The sequence below is a fragment of the Aotus nancymaae genome, unplaced genomic scaffold (genome assembly GCF_030222135.1).
Source record: "Aotus nancymaae isolate 86718 unplaced genomic scaffold, 86718_ANA_hifiasm-v0.15.2.pri h1tg000012l, whole genome shotgun sequence".
Classification (NCBI taxonomy): domain Eukaryota; kingdom Metazoa; phylum Chordata; class Mammalia; order Primates; family Aotidae; genus Aotus; species Aotus nancymaae.
Genome location: NW_026988423.1, coordinates 27,134,008 through 27,156,171, shown reverse-complemented (window position 1 = coordinate 27,156,171; position 22,164 = coordinate 27,134,008). Strand labels below are relative to the sequence as shown.

At 44.0% G+C, this 22,164-nt stretch overlaps 1 long non-coding RNA gene and 2 other non-coding genes across 4 annotated transcripts; 2 read left to right on the top strand and 1 right to left on the bottom strand.

Annotated features, from left to right (window-relative positions):
- The first annotated feature begins 5,178 nt into the window (after window positions 1–5,178).
- Window positions 5,179–15,498, top strand: LOC135274569 (uncharacterized). 2 transcript variants are annotated; one of them, XR_010342366.1, is made up of 4 exons: window positions 5,179–5,364; window positions 12,068–12,138; window positions 14,468–14,517; window positions 15,403–15,498. It is a non-coding gene; the product is annotated as an uncharacterized LOC135274569 (long non-coding RNA). The 2 variants fall into 2 exon arrangements; XR_010342367.1 differs by lacking the exon at window positions 5,179–5,364 and adding an exon at window positions 11,179–11,264.
- Window positions 5,345–5,535, top strand: LOC135274711 (U2 spliceosomal RNA). Its single transcript, XR_010342487.1, has one exon. It is a non-coding gene; the product is annotated as a U2 spliceosomal RNA (small nuclear RNA).
- Window positions 15,499–16,072: 574 nt separating the features above from the next.
- LOC135274710 (U2 spliceosomal RNA) lies at window positions 16,073–16,263 on the bottom strand. Its single transcript, XR_010342486.1, has one exon. It is a non-coding gene; the product is annotated as a U2 spliceosomal RNA (small nuclear RNA).
- Window positions 16,264–22,164: the final 5,901 nt, after the last annotated feature.

Sequence of the window (22,164 nt, the reverse complement as noted above, 5' to 3'; positions counted from 1 at the left end):
GACAGAGTCTCGCTCTGTCACTCAGGCTGGAGTGCAGTGGCGTGATCTTGGCTTATGGCAACCTCTGTCTCTGGGGTTCAAGATATTTTCCTGCCTCAGCCTTACAGGTAGCTGGGATTGCAGGAGCCTGCCACCACGACCAGCTAATTTTTTTTTGTTTTTAATAAAGACAGGGTTTCACCATGTTGACCAGGCTGGTCTAGAATTCCTGACCTCAAGTGATCCACTCACCTCAGCCTCCCAAAGTGCTGGGATTAGAGGAGTGAGCCGCTGTGCCGGGCCTAGCTACACTGTTTTCTTTTTTTTTTTTTATAATTAGAATCTCAAAGTACACTGTTCTCTAATCCTACCAGCAATTAAAGAGTGTTTCTGTTGCTCCACCTATTGGTATTTTAATTAGATTAGCATTAAATTTATGGATTAGGAGTAATTAGACTTTCCACTATATTTATTGGTATTATCCAAGAATAGGGTAGATTTTCCAATTTATGAAATCTTCATTTATATTGCAAGTAGCATTTTTTTTTTTTTTTGAGGTGTTTTGCTCTGTTGCTCAGCCTGGAATGCAGTGACATGATCTCGGCTCACTGCAACCTCCACCTCCCAGGTTCAAGCAACTCTCCTGCCTCAGCCTCCCGAGTAGCTGGGACTACAGGTGTGCACTTCCATGCCCGACTAATTTTTTTTGTATTTTTGGTAGAGATGGGTTTTTGCCATGTTGGCCAGCCTGGTCTTGAACTCCTGATCTCAGATGATACACCCACCTCGGCCTCCCAAAGTGCTGAGATTACAGGCATGAGCCACCTAACCTGGTCCCAAGTAGCATTTAAAGTTTTCTCTAAGCTGTGTTGGGAAATAATTCTCCAGGGGCTTTCCTGTTTCTGCATGTCTTGTGGTTTTCTGCCTTTGTTCTAGACTATCTTTTCAAGGACATAGTACAGCAAACAGACTTAAAAGATTGAGTTAGTATCTCCCTTAGTGGTAAAGGGCAGGCATGTTTAAGGTCTAGTATAAAATATTCAGATTTCCTGAGCTCAGGCCTCTCATCCTATAGTGCAGATCACTGCAGGTTCAAGTGTCACCTGGCCCTCTTTTGCCCTGGCCTGCAGAAACTAGAGCTCAGGAAATTGTCACAGAAAATGCTAATAGTCCGACCACTGCAATTACTGTAACAAAATCTTTTGTTTCTGAGTAAGGAGTCTTACCTCTCTGCCACCATCCATGAAACTGTGGCAGACTAAACTTTTAGCTTGCAAGTAGATAAAGATGATTTTTACTTAGAGGAAAGAAAACATGTTGTCTAGTAGAAAAAAATATGTTGTTGCTTCCATATAATGGAACTATTCTTATTATTTTAAAAGTCTATTTTTAGACATGTGATATCTATAATAGCGGTATTATCTATAATTACTATAATTAGTACAGTGATATTATCTGCAGGAGCAATTAAGGATGTTACAAATTTTGTGAACTCTGACTATGTGACTCTTAAGCCAAGATTCTAACCCTGTGGCTGATTCTTAGTTTTACAAGAGTAGTTTCAGTCTCCAAGCTAGGAAGGGGCTAGTTTCAGGAAGGGGCTGTCATCATCTTTGTTTTAAAGTTGAACTGTAGGCTGGGTGCCATGGTTCATGCCTTTAATCCCACCACTTTGGGAGGCTGAGGCGGGCGGATCACCTGAGGTCAGGAGTTTAAGACCAGCCTGGCCAACATAGCAAAACCCCGTCGCTACTAAAAATACAAATTAGCTGGGTGTGGTGGAAAAACTGCTTGAACCTGGGAGGGGGAGGCAGAGGTTGCAGTGAACCGAGATTTTGCCACTGCACTCCAGCCTGGGCAACAGAGTGAGACTCAATTAATCAATCAATCAGAAAGAATTATGGCAGGGGGTTGAACTTTGGTAAAGAATAGGTAAAGTTAAACAATGACCTATCATTTCTTAGCATTGTTTCTCAGAAGTTGTTTGCTGCTCCGGACTCACACAACTGGGGTGTCATGAGATTTTTAACTTCCCCAACTACTCCTATAGATAACATCACTATTGTGAAATAAAGAATGGGTCTTAGAGATAATTTTCAGATTTAGCAGACCAAGAGATGCTGCTGATCTTGAGACCCTGTCCCAGGAACTGAGGCAATTACACAAAGACACTTTAGACACCCTTGTGATTTCATCTCCAGACAATCAATTGTTTCAGTGCCTGAGCTCCCTGCTTAGCAAAGTACCCTGAAAAACTCTAGCCTCCAAAATCTTGGCGAGGCATATTTGGGAAATACCTCCTATCCTTTGGCGTGGCTGGCCCTGCAGTTATGAAACTCTTTCTTTGCTGTGATACCTGCTGTTCTCAGGGCGTTGATTTTTCTGGGCAGAAAGAATCCATCAGGTGTGACAGTGCTGGAATTACAGGCATGAGTCAATGTGCCCAGCCTGTATGAAACATTTTAACTACGTACAAGATAACAGATAGCAAAATACTAATGAAAATGGCACAAGGTATAAGTGGCTTAAAAGAATTTAAAAGACAATAGAAAATATTTTAAATTGCATCAAAGCTTCCCATTTAAAAAGCAGTAGATGGGTGGGAATGTAAATTAGGATAGTCATTAAGTTATATGCAGATTCCTCCAAAAACTTAGAGTTACCAAATGATCCAGCAATCTCACTTCTGAGTATTTACCCAAAAGATTTGAAATCGGTTTGTCTGCACTCCCATAGTCATTGTATTGCTGGGTACAGTGGCTCATGTTTGTAATCCAAACACTTCAGGAGGCCCAGGCAGGCGGATTGCTTGAGCCCAGGTGTTTGAGACCAGCTTGGGCAACATAGCAAAACTCACACTCTACAAAAAATACAAAAATTATCCCAGCACAGTGGCATACGCCTGTAGTCCCAGCTACTCGGGAGGCTGAGGTGGGAGAAAGGCTTGAAGCCCGGAGGTGGCAGTTGCAGTGAGCTGAGATTTCACCACTGTGCTCCCGCCTGGATAAAAGAGAGACTCTATGAAACAAACAAACAAAAAGCCACACACACACAAAGAGAAACAAAAATAAAAAGAAAACCTGTTCATTGCAGTACTGTTTACATATTCACATTAGCCAACTGATGGGATCAAACTAAGTGTCCCATCGATAGACAAGTGGATAAAGAAAATTTGGAGGTATACACAATGGAATGCTATTTGGACTTTAATAGAAGGGAATTATGTTATTTGTGACAACATGGATAGAGTTAGAGAACCTTATGCTATGTGAAGTGAGCCAGGCACAGAAAAAAAATACCACGTGTTCTCACTTATATAAGGAACCTAAAACAATCAAACTCAAAGAAGCAGAGAGGAAGGTAGGAAGGAAGGAAGGAAGGAGGAAAGGATGGGAGGAAGGAAGGAAGGAGAAGGGAAGGGGAAAGGAATGAAGGAAGAAAGGAAAAGACTATATAGCTCTTTGAGAGAATAAGGCGGTACTGTAAGTATGACCATGGAAAGAATTTTAAAGCTGTAATTTCAAGGAAAAAAATACAGACTGTGCTAAATGGTACTGTTTATGTAAAAGGGGGACTACATATATGTGTTTATCTATGTTCATAAGAAATATCTGTGGAAGGAATGAAAACAGAACTAGTTACTGTAATTGACTTTAAGAAGTGGTGGGGTGGTCCAAGAGTCAGGGATAAAGGACTCACCTATGTCTTTTTGCTATGTGCATTTATTATTTGATTTTAAATTATTATTTGATTTGCATTTATTATTTGATTATTTTACTTTAAGATTTCAGGTTTTTTCGTTTTGGGACATTTGCATTTTACTTACGGTTGAGTATCTCTAATCCCAAATCTCAAATCCCAAAATGCTCCGATGAGCATCTCCTTTGAGAATTTTTTTTTTTGTTTTTATTTTATTTTGAGCGCCATTTCAGCACTCAGAAAGTTTCAGATTTGGAAACGTTTACTGAGTGCCTTCCACATGCCAGGCACCAGACTAGCGCGGGGAAACAGGGGTAAGTACTGATGAGGGTCCCAGCCCCCAGTGATAGGATTTCGGGGGGGGAGATAAAGGATTGCCCAGAAGGGTGGTGAGTGGAGTAGCTGATATAAATAACAGGGTGCGATGAAATACATAGGAGGGCTACTAGTCACATATGGGGCGGTTGCCGAGGGCCCTTCATTAAGGGACTGCTTCCTGGAGGGGTGATACCCAAGCGGCGTCGTGACAACCTGAGTCGAGTCAGAAGTAACCGGGAGAGGAGGAGGTGGAAGGAATTCACGTCCCAAGAGAGAGGCAACTTTCCCTACACAGCACAGGACACGGTCCGTGCACAGAAACCACAGGAGTCGCAGGCACAGGGGCTGGGGAGGATCCTTGCTGGGGGTCATTTTTTGTTGTTGTTTTTTTTGTTTTTTTTTGAGACGGAGTTTCGCTCTTGTTACCCAGGCTGGAGTGCAATGGCGCGATCTCGGCTCACCGCAACCTCCGCCTCCTGGGTTCAGGCAATTCTCCTGCCTCAGCCTCCTGAGTAGCTGGGATTACAGGCACGCACCACCATGCCCAGCTAATTTTTTGTATTTTTAGTAGAGACGGGGTTTCACCATGTTGACCAGGATGGTCTCGATCTCTTGACCTTGTGATCCACCCGTCTCGGCCTCCCAAAGTGCTGGGATTACAGGAGTGAGCCACCGCGCCCGGCCTTTTTTTTTTTGTTTTTATTTTATCCTCGCTGTCCACGCGCCGCCTCCCTCTGCCAGGTGTCTGCTGTCAGCCTCTTGCCTGGCAGAGGAAGTCCAGTCCCTGCTCTGGGAAGCCCCTCCAGGCCTTCCGCTTCCCCGACTCGGAACAGGTCCTTGGTCCAGCAGGTACGAGGCTGGTCTTCCCGCCAGCTGTGGAGGAACTAAAGGCCCAGCGCAGCCTGGGCTCCTCTAGTGATGATGCCCTGGGACCTTGTCTTTCTCCAGGAAAACGTGGACCACTCTCCGCCTTCTACAGACCTCTCTCGCCCTCGCCCCGCAATCTATTTCGGTTTTGTCTTTTCGCTCAGTTGATACAAGCGAGGAAGCCCCGGCCGCCCATACGGAGGCGGCCCCGGGGGCGGAGTCAACCGCGGAAGCCACGCCCTCTGACAAGGGCGGGGCATGCAAATTTGAAATGAAAGCCCGGGAACGCCGGAACAATCTTGGGTGTAAGATTTCCCTTTTTAAACGTGGAGAATAAGAAATCAGCCCGAGTGTGTAATGGCATCAATAGTGATGTGGAAGAGACCAAGAGAATGAGGCAAAGAGAAAGGCTGGAGCTCTCACCGCGACTTTAATGTGGATGAGCAGTGGGACGGTGACTGCGGGGGCGATAGGCGATAACATTGCTTCTCGGTCTTTTGGGTTAGATGAAGTATGGCATCTGTTCTTGTCAGTTTAATATCTGATACGTTCTCTATCTGATGACAACAAGTTAATTGCATTTTTGGAGTCGAGAAGTGGAATAGGAATTTGCTCCGTCTTTTCCACGCATCGACCTGGTATTGTAGTACTTCCAGAAACGGTGCAGCCTGTCGGGTGATACGATTAGTTTGCAAAATTAGAGTTAACGCTGTTGTAATATGGCTTGTTTTTAGCGTCAGGCAGACTAATTTTCTTGTTTCTTTGAAAGTGCTGTGAAGTTTTTTGTTTGTCGATAGTATGTTGGAGGCTCTGGCTGTTTCGAAACACTTAATTTCAGCTCGGCCGTTGAGTTAATAGTGTTTTCTTAGAGAAAGGGGGTGTACCGTTTACCCACCCTGGACTAAGATGTTTTGCTTTCTTTCTTTTTTCCCTTTTTTTAAATCTGGGATACATGTGTGGAACCTGCAGGTTTGTCGCATGGGTCTGCATGTGTCATGGTAGTTTGCTGCACCTATCAACCAGTCATGTAGGTTCCAGGCCCTGCATGCAGTGGGTATTCGTCCTAATGCGCGCTCTCTCTCCCCTTGCCCCCCACTTCCCATCTGGCCTCGGTGTGTGATGTTCCCCTTCCTGTGTCCACGTGTTCTCATTGTTCAATTCACACTGTGGGTGAGAGCATGAAGTGTTTGGTTTTCTGTTTCTGTGTCGCTTTGCTGGGAATGATGGCTTCCAGTTTCATCCATGTGCCTTCAGAAAACGAACCATTCTTTTTTATGGTTGCATGGTCATTCCATGGTGTTATATGTGCCACATTTTCTTTGTCCAGCCTACCATTGATGGGCATTCGAATTGGTTCAAAGTCTTTGCTATTCTAAATAGTACCTCAATAAACATAGGTGTCTATGTGTAAAAAAAAAAAAAAAAAAAAAAACCAAAACAATTTGAAGCATTTTAGATTTCAGACTAGGCGTAATAAACCCTCACTGATACATGCTACAAGGTGGATGAACTTTGGAAACATTATGCCAAGTGAAAGAAGCCAGACACTAAAAGTTACATATTACATAATTCAATTTATATGAAATGTCTAGAATAGGCAAATCTGTAGAAACAGAAGGTAAATTAGTGTTTGCTGGCGGCTGGGGGTGGGGAAGAGAAGAATGGAGAGTGATTACTGATGTGTATGGGATTTCTTTTGGAATAATGGCTGTGACCTGAGGGAGTGGCAGGATGGGAAGCCTGGGTTGTCAAACTGCAAGGCACACCCATGACCACAGTGAACGTGCTGCAGCCTGTGGGTGCTGCAGCCTGTGGTGTGCGGAAGGGCGCAGACGCAGGGAGAGCTGAGGCCGGTGGGTATGGCGAGCTCATGGGGGAACCCGAATTTAGTCTTAAAAAATTTGAAATGATTCTGCAGACAATGGAACATATTGGCTTTCCTGAAAGAGAGAAGTGTCCTATGTTTTGACCGCTCATCTGTGTGGGCTGTACACAGAGAAGGAGAAACGCTAGAGTTGTATAGACATAGGTAAACCACGCAGGGGTCCTCGCGAGAGGAATAATACTGGAAACTTCCCTCTGCCTTTTCTGTCAGACGAAAACTCTGGAAAGAGCCATCCACCTTCATATGAAAGAATGAACCAGTGCAGCCCATGGAGCCACGATCTCAGCAAAAGCTGAGACTGACCCCCACCTGCTTGCCGATGTTGGATCTTGCACCTTCCATTCCAGATGTTTCACTGCCTGTAAGGGGTGTGTTCCCACTCCATCCTGCTTAACTCTGTTGACTTCTGCTGGTCACCTGCATGTGTGCGCAGCATTGAGAATAGGGCCAGACCCATAGCCAATGCCACCCACCTAAGGGATTGTTGTGGTCTGGCTATACTCTGGATCCCCTGCTCCTCCCATGTGAGCTGTGTGTGAAAGCATCAGTCCCCAAAGCAGTCTGCTGTGTTCCAGCAAGTTCCCAGCCTGGGCCAAGCATTCCAACTTGACAAGTCAATCTGGGATCAGGGGTCCCCCCAGGGCTGGTTTTTCTTACTTTGTAAGTTATCTTGGCCAGCGGAGTGGCTCACATCTGTAATCCCAGCACTTTGGGAGGCTGAGGCGGGCAGATAAGCTGAGGTCAGGAGTTCAAGACCAGCCTGGCCAACATAGTGAAACCCTATCTCTAATTAAAACAAACAAACAAACAAAAAACCAAAAAACCAAAACACACACACAAAGATTAGCTGGGTGTGGTGGCACGGCTGGTATTCCCAGCTACTAGGGAGACTGAGGCAGAAGAATTGCTTGAACCTGGGAGGTGAAGGTAGCGGTGAGCCAGGATTGCACCACTGTCCTCCAGTCTGGGTGAGAGGGTGAGACTCCATCTTGGGGAAAAAAAAAAAAAAAAAAGGGCTCTATCTTGGTAAAAAAAGTCTATTTGGTCATAGAATACCATTCTTACAAACCAAAAATTCACCATATGTTATGGATTTCAGGCTCATCACATTGATAAGATAAAGGTACCAGTTTGGTAGGTATATTCAAGGAGTCAGTGCAGTCAACCCCCATGGCAATATTAAGCAAGGTATATGGTGACTAATACTGTGGAAGCACTGTGGTCATCGTAGCCTAATTAGAGAAGTGAGAGAGTTCTGTATTTCTGAAGACCATGGCCATTGGCCCCCTAAAGGTTGACTGAAAAATCACTGGCATGAGACAGATCAAATAATAGGAGAAAAGGCATACAAATTTATTTAACCTGTATACATAGGAGCCTTCAGGATGAAGAACTTAACTTTCTGATGAGTTACAGAAACTCATATACCATTTTGAGATAACAGAAAGAAAGGGGACCTGGATTCTAGCAAAACAGGTTATAGGAGGGAAAACAAGAGGAATTCTATTGAAGGGCAATAAATGATTGGCAGGGAGAATGATTGGATGGGGAACAAAGATTAACTTGTAAATTGTTTTCTTTGGAATGTAGATAATTGTTGGGGTCATACTGTCATTATATTCCTGCCATAATAGTCACTGTACTCGTGAAAAGGCCTGCTCAGGTGCGGTCACATCCTGGTCTCTCTTTCAGCAATAGATAATGCAATAACAGGGAGGAAAATAAAAAAAGTTATTCTCTTTGATGAGTCTGAATCTTAAGCAGTTAAAAGGAACTTCAGCTTCTTTGAGAGAGACAGTGGAGAGGGGAAGGTCAAAGAGACCTCGAGACTTCTTAAATTCAGCATATTTTATCATATTTTGGGGTATTGGTTTCTGAGCTCATATATATAATTTTTTTAATTAAAAATATTTTGTAGACAGAATCTCACTGATGTGGTTTGACTGTGTCCCCATTCAAATCTCAACTTCAATTGATTTCCCAGAATTCCCACATGTTGTGGGAGGGACCCAGGGGGAGGTAATTGAATCATGGGGGCTGGTCTTTCCTGTGCTATTCTCATCATAAATAATGAATAAGTTTCAGATATCTGACAGGTTTATCAAGGATTTCCACTTTTGCTTCTTCCTCTGTTTCTCTTGCTGCCCCTATATAAGAAGTGCCTTTCACCCCCTGATATGATTCTGACGCCTGCCCAGCCTTGGAAAACTGTTTAAGTCCAATTAAACCTTTATTTCTTCCCAGTCTGGGGTATGTCTTTATCAACAGTGTGAAAACAAATATACTCACTGTGTTGCCCAAGCTGAATTGCAGTGATACAATCATAACTCAAGACATGGTGGTGGTGGGTACCTATAATCCCAGCTACTTGGGAGGCTGAGGCAGGAAAATTGCTTGAATCCAGGAGGCAGATGTTGCAGGGAGCAGAAATCACCCCATTGCACTCCACTGAACGCCCACCAGCGTAGTAAGGTGGGAATTCAGAGTTAGATTTGACCTGATTTCTTTCTCATCCATTTTTTTGACTTGTAATTCATATATTATAAAATGCATTCTTGTATTATTATTGTTTTTAAAGACAGGCTCACTCTGTTGCCCAGGCTGCAGTGCGCTGGCATGAGTGTGGCTCACTGTAGCGTTGACCTCCTGGGCTCAAGCTATCCTCCCACCTCACCTCCCAAGTACCTGGGACTACAGGTGTGAGCTCCCTCACCCAGCTAATTTATTTTCATTTTTGATAGAGATGAGGTCTCGCCATGGTGCCCAGGCTGGGCTTGAACTCCTGATGTCAAGCAATCCTCCCACCCAGCTTCTCAAAATGCTGGCATTACAGCTGTGAGCCACCACACCTGGTCAAAATTCATGCTTTTTAAGTATACAGTTTGGTAGTTTTTCATTCTACGTGAACACAGAATTGTGCAACCATTAACACTATTAAATTTTAGAACAGGACCATTATTCCAAAAGAAATCCCATACACATCAGTAATCACTCTCCATTCTTCTCTTTCCCACCCCCAGCCCCTGGGAAACACTAATTTACCTTCTGTTTCTATAGATTTGCCTCTTCTAGACATTTCATATAGATCAAATTATGTAATATGTATCCTTTAATGTCTGGCTTCTTTCACTTGGCATGTTTCCAACATTCATCCACCTTGTAGTATGTATCAGTGTAAGTTTATTATGCCTAATCTGAAATCTAAAATGCTTCAAAATCTGTGTTTTGTTTTGTTTTTTTAACAAGTGGACACGTATGTTTATTGCAGCACGATTTAGAATAGCAAAGACTTTGAACCAATTCGAATGCCCATCAATGATAGACTGGACAAAGAAAATGTGGCACATATACACCATGGAATGACCATGCGGCCATAAAAAAGAATGAGTTCATGTCTTTTGCAGGAAGATGGATGAAGCTGGAAACCATCATTCCCAGCAAAGCGACACAGGAACAGAAAACCAAAAACCGCGGGTTCTCACCCACAATATGAGTTGAATAATGAGAACATGGACACAGGGAGGGGAACATAACACACTGGGTCCAGACGTGGGTTGGAGGGGAAGGGGAGAGAGAGCATTAGGACAAATACCCAATGCATGTGGGGCTTCCAATCTAGATGACTGGTTGATATGTGCAGCAAAGCACCATCGCACATGCACACCCATGCAACAAACTTGCATGTTCCACACATGTATCCCAGAATTTACATTAAAAAAAAGAGGAGGACACATGCACATGAATGTTCATTGCAGCACTGTTTACAATAGCAAAGACCTAGAACCAACCGAAATGCCCATCGATGATAGACTGGACAGGGAAAATGTGGCACATATACACCATGGAATATTATGCAGCCTCGCTCCTCGCCTCATTCCCAGGGTCTCTTCACACCACTATTGATGCCATTACACACTCAGGCTGATTTCTTATTCTCCACGTTTGAAAAGAGAAATCTTACACTCGGGACTGTTCCGGCCTTCCCGGGCTTTCATTTCAAATTTGCATGCCCCGCCCTTTCCCAGGGGGCGTGGCTTCCGCGGTTGACTCCGCCCCCCGGGCCCGCTTCCGCTTGGGGAGCCGGGGCTCCGCTGAGGGCGACTTCATGGTTTGTATCAACCCAGCGAAAAGACAACCGAAAGACACCTGGCGGGGTAGGGACGAGAGGGAGAGGGGTCTGTAGAAGATACCTGTTGGCGGAGAGTGGTCCACGTTTTCCTGGAGAAAGGAAAGGTCCCAGGGCTTCATCACTAGAGGAGCCGAGGCTAAGCTGGGCCTTTAGTTCGTCCACAGCTGGCGGGGAGACCAGCCTCGTACCTACTAGACCAGGGACCCATTCCGAGTCAGGGAAGCAGAAGGCCTGGAGGGGCTTCCCAGAGCAGGGACTGGAGTTCCTCCCCCCGGCAGGAACTAGAGACGGGTTTCACCATGTTGGCCAAGCTGATCTCCAACTCCTGACCGCAGGTGATCCACCCGCCTCGGCCTCCCAAAGTGCTGGTTTGATAAAGGATGGCAGGTCAGCATTTCTTGTACCTTGACTATGGACTAAGAGTTAAACCTGTTACATTGATTATCTATTCCCACAGCACCCTTTTCGCAACACACTGTAAAATTGTTGGCTCAATGTTGGTCTTTCCACTTAGACCATGAGCTATATTGACCTCTGTTTTCCTCCTTATAACTGCTTTTACAGACCCTTGGACAAAGTAGACACGCAATATTTATTGAAATGAATGGAAAGAAGTAAACTAATGAGTGATTGAATGAATCAATGCCTGACCAGGCTCTCACTGTTAGTAAGGACCTTCAGTAGAAGGAAGCTCTGTTCCTTTTTGCTCTGTGTCCTCTGAGTAGTAACCTCTCTGCAGTCCTACCTGCCTATGCAGCAGCAGGGCATATCTCTTGCTCTCTCAGAACCCAGGAGGCTCAGCCGGGCATGTGTGCAGGGTTTTCCCTGGAACTGGGGGCCCCTTGTCTGTGTTTTGAAATTACCTGATACTTAGTTAGCTGATGACTGTGTCGCAGGCTGCATAACTCAAATTCATTTATGCTTCCTCTGATTTTCCCATTCTTCTAAACACAGTTTAAATTCACCTCCTCCAGCGGACCTCCCCAAACCACTCCAGACTGTAGGAAGCATCTCTTCTCTCTTTTTCCCTCTCTCAGTCAAACAATAAATGCACATAGTAAAAAGACAAGTGAACGTTTTATCCCTGACTGTTGGACCACTCTACCTCTTCTTAAAGTCAATCACAATAACTGGTTCTTTTTTCACTCCTTGTGTAGCTATTTCTTTCTTTTTTTTAAAATTTTATTTAGGCTCCAGTCCAATATGAAGAATATCCTCCTTAGAGATTTGGGCAAACATACATGGAGGATGCCATGTGAAGGTAAGGACAGATGGAGTGATACTGCAAGCTAAGGAAACTCAGATGTTCATTGTGTAGCTATTTCTAATGCATATAGATAAGCACATACATGTAGCCCCCCATTTTACATAAATGGTACCATCTTGCATAATCTTATCCTTATTTTTTTTTTCCTTGAAATTACAGCTTTAAAATCTTTCCATGGCCGTACTTATAATACCACCTTATTCTTTCAAGGAGCTATATAGTCTCCCTCCCTCCCCTCCCCTCCCCTCCCTCCCTTCCCATTCCCTCTCCTTCCCTTCCCTTCTTTTCCCTTCCCTTCCCCTATCTCCCTCCTTCCCTCCCCTTCCCTCCCCTTCTTTTCCCTTCCCTTCCCCTCTCTCTCCCTCCCTCCTTCCCTTCCCCTCTCTGTCCCTCCCTCCTTCCCTTCCCTTCCCCTCTCTCTCCCTCCCTCCTTCCCTTCCCTTCCCCTCTCTCTCCCTCCCTCCTTCCCTTCCCTTCCCTTCCCCTCTCTCTCCCTCCCTCCTTCCCTTCCCTTCCCCTCTCTCTCCCTCCCTCTTTCCCTTCTCTTCCCTTCCCTTCCCTCCTGCTCCCCTTCCCCTTCCCTTCCCTTTTTGCTTCCAGGTTGGAGTATAGTCTCAGCTCACTGCAACCTCTGCCCCCTGAGTTCAGACCATTCTCCTGCCTTAGGCTCTCAAGTAGTGGGATTACAGGTATGTGTCACCATGGCCCTCTAATTTTTGTATTTTTGGTAGAGATGGGGTTTCACCATGTTGGTCAGGTTGGTCTTGAACTCCTCACCTTGAATGATCTGCTAGCTTCGGCCTCCCAATGTATTGGGATTACAGGCATAAGCCACCGCACCTGGCCTAAGAGCTGTAAAACATTTCATTAGATGGTTGTATCACAGTTAATATAACAATTTCCAGTCTTTTATATTACAAAAGATGCTTTAATTAGTATTCTTATACATATATGTTGAGAGAGGAGACCATCTCTCTCCCTTGCCTGTCCTTTGTTAGAAAACGGGGGAGGGGAGATAAAATAGCACAATATTAAAGTCTGTAGTCAGGCAAGATGCTGACCCACCAGCCCAACCACAGTGGGGCCCAAGGACTGAGAAATAACCCCTCTCTCTGTAACCGGTGTCTGTGTTATCTGCCAGCCTTGAAAGTGTTGCAAATGTTTTTCTTAATGCCCAAGGACCTTCCCTGAGTCACATACTTCCCTGAAACCCTTAGAGATGCCTCTGTCACTAAGTGATTTACTGCCTTTGTTCAACTTCTGTAACTCTTCCCCTCCTGCCCCACATGTAAATTAGCAAATCAGTGAAAGCCAAAGACTGTAACGTCAGATGTCCAGCCAATGGGCAATGACACAGTTTTACCTCTGCTCCCCTTTGGGTTATATGTCTTTAAAAAGGGAAAGAAACTGCTTTTGGGGGAGCTTGGCTTTTTTTTTTTTTTGAACACGAGCCAACCAGTGCTCCACAGCTAGCTAGATACAAGTCTCTTCCTTCCTCACTCTGGTGTCTGAGGGGCTGCGTCAGCGGCTTTTCCTGCAACAATGTGAGCACAGATATTTGTGAGGGGTAAAAGCCTAGAATTGAAATAGCTTGCCAGGCATGGTGGCACACACCTGTAATCCCAGCACTTTGGGAGGCCATGGCAGGCAGACCTGAAGTCAGGAGTTCGAGACTAGCCTAACCAACATATAGTAAAACCCTGTCTCTACTAAAAAATACAAAAATTAGCTGGGCGTAGTGGTGCACGCCTGCAGTTCCAGCTACTTGGGAAGCTGAGGTAGGAGAGTCACTTGAAGCTGGGAGACGGAAGTTGCAGTGAGCTGATATTGTGCGGCTGAACTAAGTCTGGACAACAGAGCCAGACTTTGTCTTTCAAAAAAAAGAAAAAAGGAAATAGCTGGATCAAGGGATTTTTTCATTCCCATTTTACAGATGAGATACATGCCTTTAAACCTTTGATATTGATAAATTTATTTCCAAAGAAGTTGTATCAATTTATATTCTCAACAACAAAATATATCTGCCTATTCATTTGTAAAAACAGTATTATACAAATTTTTGATATTTGCCAAGCTGACAAACAAAAAATGGTGTCTTATAGTTTTAATTTGCTTATTTGGAAAGATGATAATATGATAACAAATAGTTACATAAGCACAGTACTTTCTCAGTACTTTTACTTTGTATATAAAGTACTTAAATAAATACAAATACTTAAAAATACTTAAAAGGTATTTATAGTAATTCCATAGTTATATTCTTGTCCATTGTCCATTTTCTGTTAAGGAAATTAAACTTCTTTTTTTTTTTTTTTTTTTTTAGGCCAGGGTTTCACCATGTTGATCTGGCTGGTCTTGAATTCCCGACCTCAGGTGATCCGCCCGCCTTGGCCTCCAAAGTGCTGGATTACAGGCGTGAGCCACCGCGCCCGGTGGAAATTAAACTCTTTTATGATAAAAATTGAAAATAGTTTTCCCCAGCCATATTTTATCTTTCAAATTTATGGTATTTTTTTATGCCAATTTCTAAAAATGTAAAATATATTACTTTAAAAAAATTAAAGCTGTAGGGATTGTTTTTTGCTTAGAAAGATTAAGATGTGACTTCCAATGTAAATTACTTTTTGAGACAAATTACTTTTTGTCTCATTTTTACATATAACTTTGTGACTCATCTAGATTCTATTTTTATGTACAGATAGAGATTTGACTTGATTGTCTTTCCAGAGGCTAGCTGTTTTCAACAACACCATTTCTCTTCTGATTAGAAATGACACCTTTCTTTTTTTTTTTTTTTTGAGATGGAGTTTCGCTGTAGTTACCCAGGCTGGAGTGCAATGGCGCGATCTCGGCTCACTGCAACCTCCGCCTCCTGGGTTCAGGCAATTCTCCTGCCTCAGCCTCCGGAGTAGCTGGGATTACAGGCACGCGCCACCGTGCCCAGCTAATTTTTTGTATTTTTAGTAGAGACCGGGTTTCACCATGTTGACCAGGATGGTCTCGATCTCTTAACCTCGTGATCCAGCCGCCTCGGCCTCCCAAAGTGCTGGGATTACAGGTGTGAGCCACTGCACCTGGCCTGACATCTTTCTTATGTTCTAGATAACCCAACATATTTAAATCTGTTTCTATAATTTATACTGTTCTAGTGATCTACTTCCTTATTTGGGTATCAATACCAAATTATTTCATTTACTGTGGTCTATTTATTTATTTATTTATTTATTTATTAATAATGTATAATTTTTATTGTTTTAGACAGAGTTTCACTCTTGTTGCCCAGATTGGAGCGCAATGGCACCGTCTCGGTTTACTGCAACCTCTGGCTCACTGCAACCTCTGCCTCCCTGCAACCTCCGCCTCCCAGGTTCAAGTGATTCTCATGCCTTAGCCTCTTGAGTATCTGGGATTACAGGCATGCGCCACCATGCCTGGCTAATTTTTGTATTTTTAGTAGAGATGGGTTTCTCCATGTTAGTCGGGCTGGTCTTGAACCCCCGACCTCAGGGGTTGGGGGGGCGTTGGGGGAGAGAGAGTATTAGGACAAAGATCCAATGCATACCATGCGATGTGAGGCTCCAAACACAGATGACTGGTTGATATGTGCAAGCAAACTATCATAGCACATGCAGACTCATGCAGCAAACCTGCACGTTGTACACTTGCATCCCAGAAATTAAATGTTTTAAAGAAGGAGGAAAAAGTTAAAACCCAAACTACTTAACTGGTGAACTTCGCTTTTAAAAAGGTAATAACCTCCCAAATGCCAAATTGAAATCTTAAGTACCTCGAATGATCAAAAATCTACTATAATATCAGGAGATAACAAACCTTAAAGTACTGTTAACTAACAAGTTTTAGATAATAACTAAGCAAACCGCTTAAAAAAATTTGGTGCCTAATTTTGTAAACCAATTGTATCCCCCAAAGGGGGTGCACCGTTCCTGGAGGTACTGCAATACCAGGTCGATGCGTTGAGTGGATGGAGCAAGCTCCTATTCCATCCCCAGACTCTAAAAATATATTTAATATATTGTCCTCAGATGGAGGACATATCAGATATTAAACTGATAAGAATAGATACTACACTTGATCTTAGCCAAAAGGCCGAGAAGCGATGCCGTTGCCTTTGCCCCCGCAGTTACCGTCCCACTCTCATCCACATTCAAGTCGCGGTGAGACCTCCAGCCTCGCTCCTCGTCTCATTCCCTTGGTCTCTTCCACACCACTATTGATGCCATTACACACTCGGGCCGATTTCTTATTCTCCACATTTGAAAAGGGAAATCTTACACCCGGGATTGTTCCGGCGTTCCCGGGCTTTCATTTCAAATTTACATGCCCCTCCCTTTCCCAGAGGGCGTGGCCTCCGCGGTTGACTCCGCCCCTGGGGCCGCCTCCGCGTGGAGAGCCGGGGCTTCTCTGGGGACAACTTCCTTCTTTGTCTCAACCGAGCGAAAAGACAGAGCAGAAAGAAACTGGGGGCGGAGGCGAGGGGGTCTGTGGAAGATACCTGCCATGTGTCTACCATTGCAATGTCATACAGAATAAGTAGTTTTACCCTCCTAGTAATCCCATGGCTCACCTATTCATCCCGCTCTTCCTGGTCCTCCACGGAATCCCTGACAACAGTTGATCTTATTACAATCTTCACAGTTCTGCCTTTCCTAGAATGTCATGTGGTTAGAATCATACAGCACATGGCCTTTGCATCCTGACCTCTCTCATGTAGCAGTTCGCATTTGGGTTTCTGCCATGTCTTTTGTGGCTTGATGGCTCATTTCTTTTCATTACTAAATAGTATGTCGTTATATGAATGCACCACAGTTTACCCACTCAGCTATTGAAGAACACCTTGGTTGCTTCTAATTTTTGGCAATTATAAATAAAGCTGCTATAAACATTTATGTTTGGATTTTTTTTTTTTTTTGAGACTGAGTTTCACTCTTGGAAACTGGAGTGCATCTCGGCTCACCACAAACTTCGCCTCCTGGGTTCAAGCGATTCTCCTGCCTCAGCCTCTGAGTAGCTCGGATTGCAGGTGATCCATCTGCCTTGGCCTCCCAAAGTGCCTGGATTACAGGCATGAGGCACCGTGCCTGGCCAGAAAATAGAAATATATGTAATACATTTTAGAAAGAGGTCCACCAAATCAATTTAAAAATAACTAAGTTAAAGTTATATGCATATTAATGCCATAATCCTTTTTCTCCAGTATCAGGGAAGCTCTGTACACTGCAGCAACTAAAGTAGTTTACTCGCACATGATAGGGAATATGTAGATGGTAGCAACACTTCAAATGCCTTACAGCCTTCTTTAGACAGACTTCCCACCCCCAGCTTTGGCCCCTACCATTCTCCCTCCTTTCCTCTCTCCCTCCCTCCCTCCCTCCTTCCTTCCCTCCCTCCCTCCCTTCCTTCCTTTTTCTTTCTTTTTTTTTAAATGAATTCTTGCTCTGTCATCCAGGCTGGAGTGCAGTGGGCAACCTCTGCCTCTGGGGCTCAAGGGATTCTCTCACCTCAGCCTCCTGAGTAGCTGCGATTACAGGTGTGTGCCACTGCACTTGGCTACTTTTTTATATTTTTATTAGAGACGGGGTTTCACCATGTTGGCCAGGCTGGTCTTGAACTCCTTACCTCAGGTAATCCGCCCACCTCGGCTTCCCAAAGTGCTAGGATTATAGGCATGAGCCGCGCACCCGCCCCATTCTCATTCTTTTCTTCTTTTCTACCTTATTCACTCCGTCCTGATTTGGCGTCACAATATTTAGTGGGTCTGGCCAGCTATGATCCTTCTATAAAGATGGAAATGCAACTGAACTGAGCCAAAGACCTCAGCAACTAAAGGAAGGAAGCACCCAAGAAACAGACATGAGCTTTGTCTCTTTTATTCTCTACCACAACAGGATGAGCTTCATTTATGTTGTTTCATAATTTGTTGTTTATTTTTTCTTAATGTTATTCTTTCTATTGTCTTTTTTTTTTTTTTTGAGACAGAGTTTTTTTCTTGTTGCCCAGGCTAGAGTGCTCACTGCAACCTCCACCTTCCCAGTTTAAGCGATTCTCCTGCTTCAGCCTCTCGAGTAGCTGGGACTACAGGCGCATGCCACCATGCCTGGCTAATTTTTGTATTTTTAGTAGAGACGGGATTTCACTATGTTGACCAGGCTTGTCTCGAACACCTGACCTCAAATGATCTGCCTGCCTTGGCCTCCCAAAGTGCTGGGATTACAGGCGTGAGCCACCGTGCCTGCCTCTATTGTCTTTTTGAGGCATTGAGTATACTTAAAAATCATGTTTAGATTTTTCTATTACTTACATTTTATTAGGATTTATTTTCTTGCCTCTTACTTTTTTCTCATGATTTGAAAAGCAGCCAACAAAGTCAACATTTGGAAACTGAATTCACTTTCCACAAAGTGTAAATGACAGAACAATCATAGAGTGATGTGAAGTGTAGAGTTAGGTTGCTGAACGAGAGTTCCCTCCTTTCTGCTGATATTCATCCCAGTTTGTCGTTTCGTGATGGGCTCTACTTGGAACCTCCAGTTTAGTTTTTATTTTATTTGTATAAATTTATGGGGTACAAGTGCAATTTTCTTACATGCATAGGTTGTGCAGTGGTCAAGTCAAGGCTTTTAGTTCACCTGAGTAATGTACCCTGTACCCATTAAGTAATTTCTCATCATCCACCCCCTCCCACCCCCGACCTTTCCCTGTTACCAATATCTATCATTCCACTCTTTTTTTTTTTTTTTTTTTTTTTTTGAGATAGAGTCTCATTCTGTCACCCAGGCTGGAGTGTGGTGGGTTTACAGCTCCCTGCAACCTTGACCTCCTGGGCTTAGGTGATCCTCCTGCCTCAACCTACCAAGTAGCTGGGACCACAGACACGTGTCACCAAGTCCTGGCTAATTTTTTTAAAAAAATTATTCATAGAAACGGGATCTCGATATATTGCCAAGGCTGGTCTCAAACTCCTGGGCTCAAGTAATCCTCCTACCTCAGCTTCCTGAAATGCTGGCATTATCAGTGTGAAGCACCATACCTGATCCTATGATTCCATTCTCTACGTCCTGTATACACATTTTTTAGCTATCACTATGAGTAAGAACATGCAATGTTTGTCTTTCTGTGTCTGATTTGTTTCACATAAAATAGTGTTCTCCAGTTCCATGCATGTTGTTGGAAAATACATGATTTCATTTTTTTTTTAAATTTTTATTATGGAGTCTCACTTTTTGGGTAGATACCAGAACCTTCAGTTTGGACATTAGGTCCTATACTCACAGATCAGGGCTCCTCTCTGTCAGTGATAATGGGGAATTATCTTGGATCCAGCAATGCCTGGGTCCAGGTTCCACGTGTGCCTCTTTCTCAGCCTCTCTTCTTTTTCCTGTGGCTTGACCATAGATAAGTTTCATGTAAACTATAGCTTCGGCTCTTTGTCACAGCTTCTCCAACTCCCTTTCCCTCTGAGCTTGACTCTAGTCTCCCTCTTCCTTGTTATTCTACAGGGCTTGGATTCTTAGCCACCTCTGACTGTTTCCAGACCAGGAGTCAAAAACCTGCGGCTTCAGCCCCTACATTTGAGATACTACATATAGTAGCACTCAATAGATATTAATTGAATGAATACATTAAACTTGTTTTTGATTGCAATTGTGTCTTTTTGGTTTAAAATTTTTTTTATTGTTGAATTTGGAAAAAAACAGGAGTATTTACAGATGGATGCATTTTTTTTTTTTTTTGAGACAGGGCCTTGCTCTGGTCATCCAGGTGGGAGTGCAGTGGTGCAATCATGGCTCACTGCACGCTCAACCTCTCAAGCTTAAGTGAGCCTCCCACTTCAGCCTCCCAAGTAGCTGGGACTACAGACACATGCCACCACACCTGGCTAATTTTTAAATTTTTTTCTAGGGGCTGGGCCTCCCTGTGTTGCCCTGGTTGGTCTCAAACTCCTGGGCTCAGATGATCTGCCTGCCTTGACTTCCTTAAGTGCTGAGATTACAGGTGAGAGCCACCATGCCTGGTCAAGGTGAGTGCAATAGCTTATTCTTCTCCTTCTTTTTTTTGAGGCAGGATTTCACTCTGTTACCCAGGCTGGAGTACAGGCAGTAACTCAATGCAGCCTTGAGTTTCTGGGCTCAAGTGATTCTCCTGCCTCAGCCTCCCGAGTAGCTGGGACTACAGGCATGCACCACCATGCCTGGCTACTTTAAAATACATTTTTGTAGAGATGAAGTCTTACTACGCTGCCCAGGCTGGTCTTGAATTCCTGGCCTCAAGCCATCCTTCTGCCTTGGCCTCCCAAATTGTTGGGATTACAGGCATGAGCGAGCCCCCGCACTTGGCCCAATAGCTTAGTCCTTACTGACACTTGATGACTTAAGTGTTATTATACTTATGGTGTGAAGGGAGGGAGGAATGATGAGCTAATCTAGTGGATTAGAGCACAGAGACTCAGGAAAAAAAAGTTTCCATGGCTCATTAGTAATATTGAGACTCGAAAGTCATAAGATCACAGGAGTTGTAAAGGATCATAGAGGTCATGAAAGACAACTTCTATGACATTTCTGATGGATGCTCATCTGGCTATTTAAATACTTATAGCAATGAAGAACTCATTGTCCTATAAGTTAATTCATAAACATTAGAAGCAGCAAATTCTTTAGACTGGGCCAAAAAAGACCTCTTGGAAATTTCCACCCATTGACCTGCAAACAAATCCACTTCTACGTGATGTCAACTATGTGCCCTTGAGTTTTCATTGTTTCAGGCCAAACACTTCCAATTTCTTCAGCAGTGGTGAATAGTGATTCAGAATAGAGTCTCTGCAATTATGCTCAAGGGCAATGATTTATGTAGCCCAGGGGTGGGCAGTCTTCTTCTGTAAATGTGCAGATAGTATAAAATACTTGAGGCTTTGTGGGCCATACAGTCTCTGCTGCAACCACTCAGTTCTGCAGTTGTTGCACAAAAGGAACCACAGACGGCATTTAAATATATAGCTGTTTTGCAATAAAGCTTTATTTATTTATTTATTTTTGGAGACGGAATCTTGCTCTGTCGCCCAGGCTGGAGTGCAGTGGCACAATCTCAGCTTACTGCAACCTCTACCTCCTGGGTTCAAGCAATTCTCCCACCTCAGCCTCCCAAGTAGCTGGGATTACAGGTGCCTGCCACCAAGCCTGGCTAAATTTTTGTATTTTAGTAGAGACGTGGTTTCACCGTGTTGCCCAGGCAGGTCTCAAACTCCTGACCTCATGATCTGCCTGCCTTGGCCTCCCAAAGTGCTGAGATTACAGGCATGAGCCACCGCCCAGCCGCAATAGAACTTTATCTACAAAAACAGGGTAGGCTCGGATTTGGGTGCTAGTTTGGCCATCTCAGATTTAGTTAGTTCTCACATGGTTTCTAGGCTTTCATCAGTTGAGAGGATTGATCTGGAGGACAACACTCTAAATGAGGGTGACCAACATGCATCTAACAGGCTCGTTGCCTGTTAGAACAAAGGTATAGAAGATGGTACACAGATGATTTAGCAGAAGAGAATGCTGGCTCTGCAACATACTAGCTGTGTGCCTTTGAGCAGTTATTCATCTTGTTGTGAGCCTTGGCTTCGGCATTCTTACAGCCAAGATTCTCATACCTGTTCTGTAGAATTGCTTTGCAGATTAGGGATAAAACATGCAATGTACTTAGCTCAGTGTTGGGCACTTAGAAAGCAGCAATAAATATTAGCTGTTGTACGTAATGATGTGCTGTTCAATTTTATTGTGACTGAGCTTTCTAAATCTAACCTGCAGTAAGGAGAAGGAAAATTCCACTCTGTTTGAAATTAGGCTATGGCAGTCAGTTTCTGCCCTATTCACTCTGCTCCTCACTCCACCCTCTGTGCCTCCACCTGTTACCCAATTAACATCCTATAATGCTGAACACCTGTGCGGAAGCCATTAGCAGGCTCCTTTCCAGCACTGTCATTGCCACCTCACTAACCCTGAACCCCCAGCCCACTGC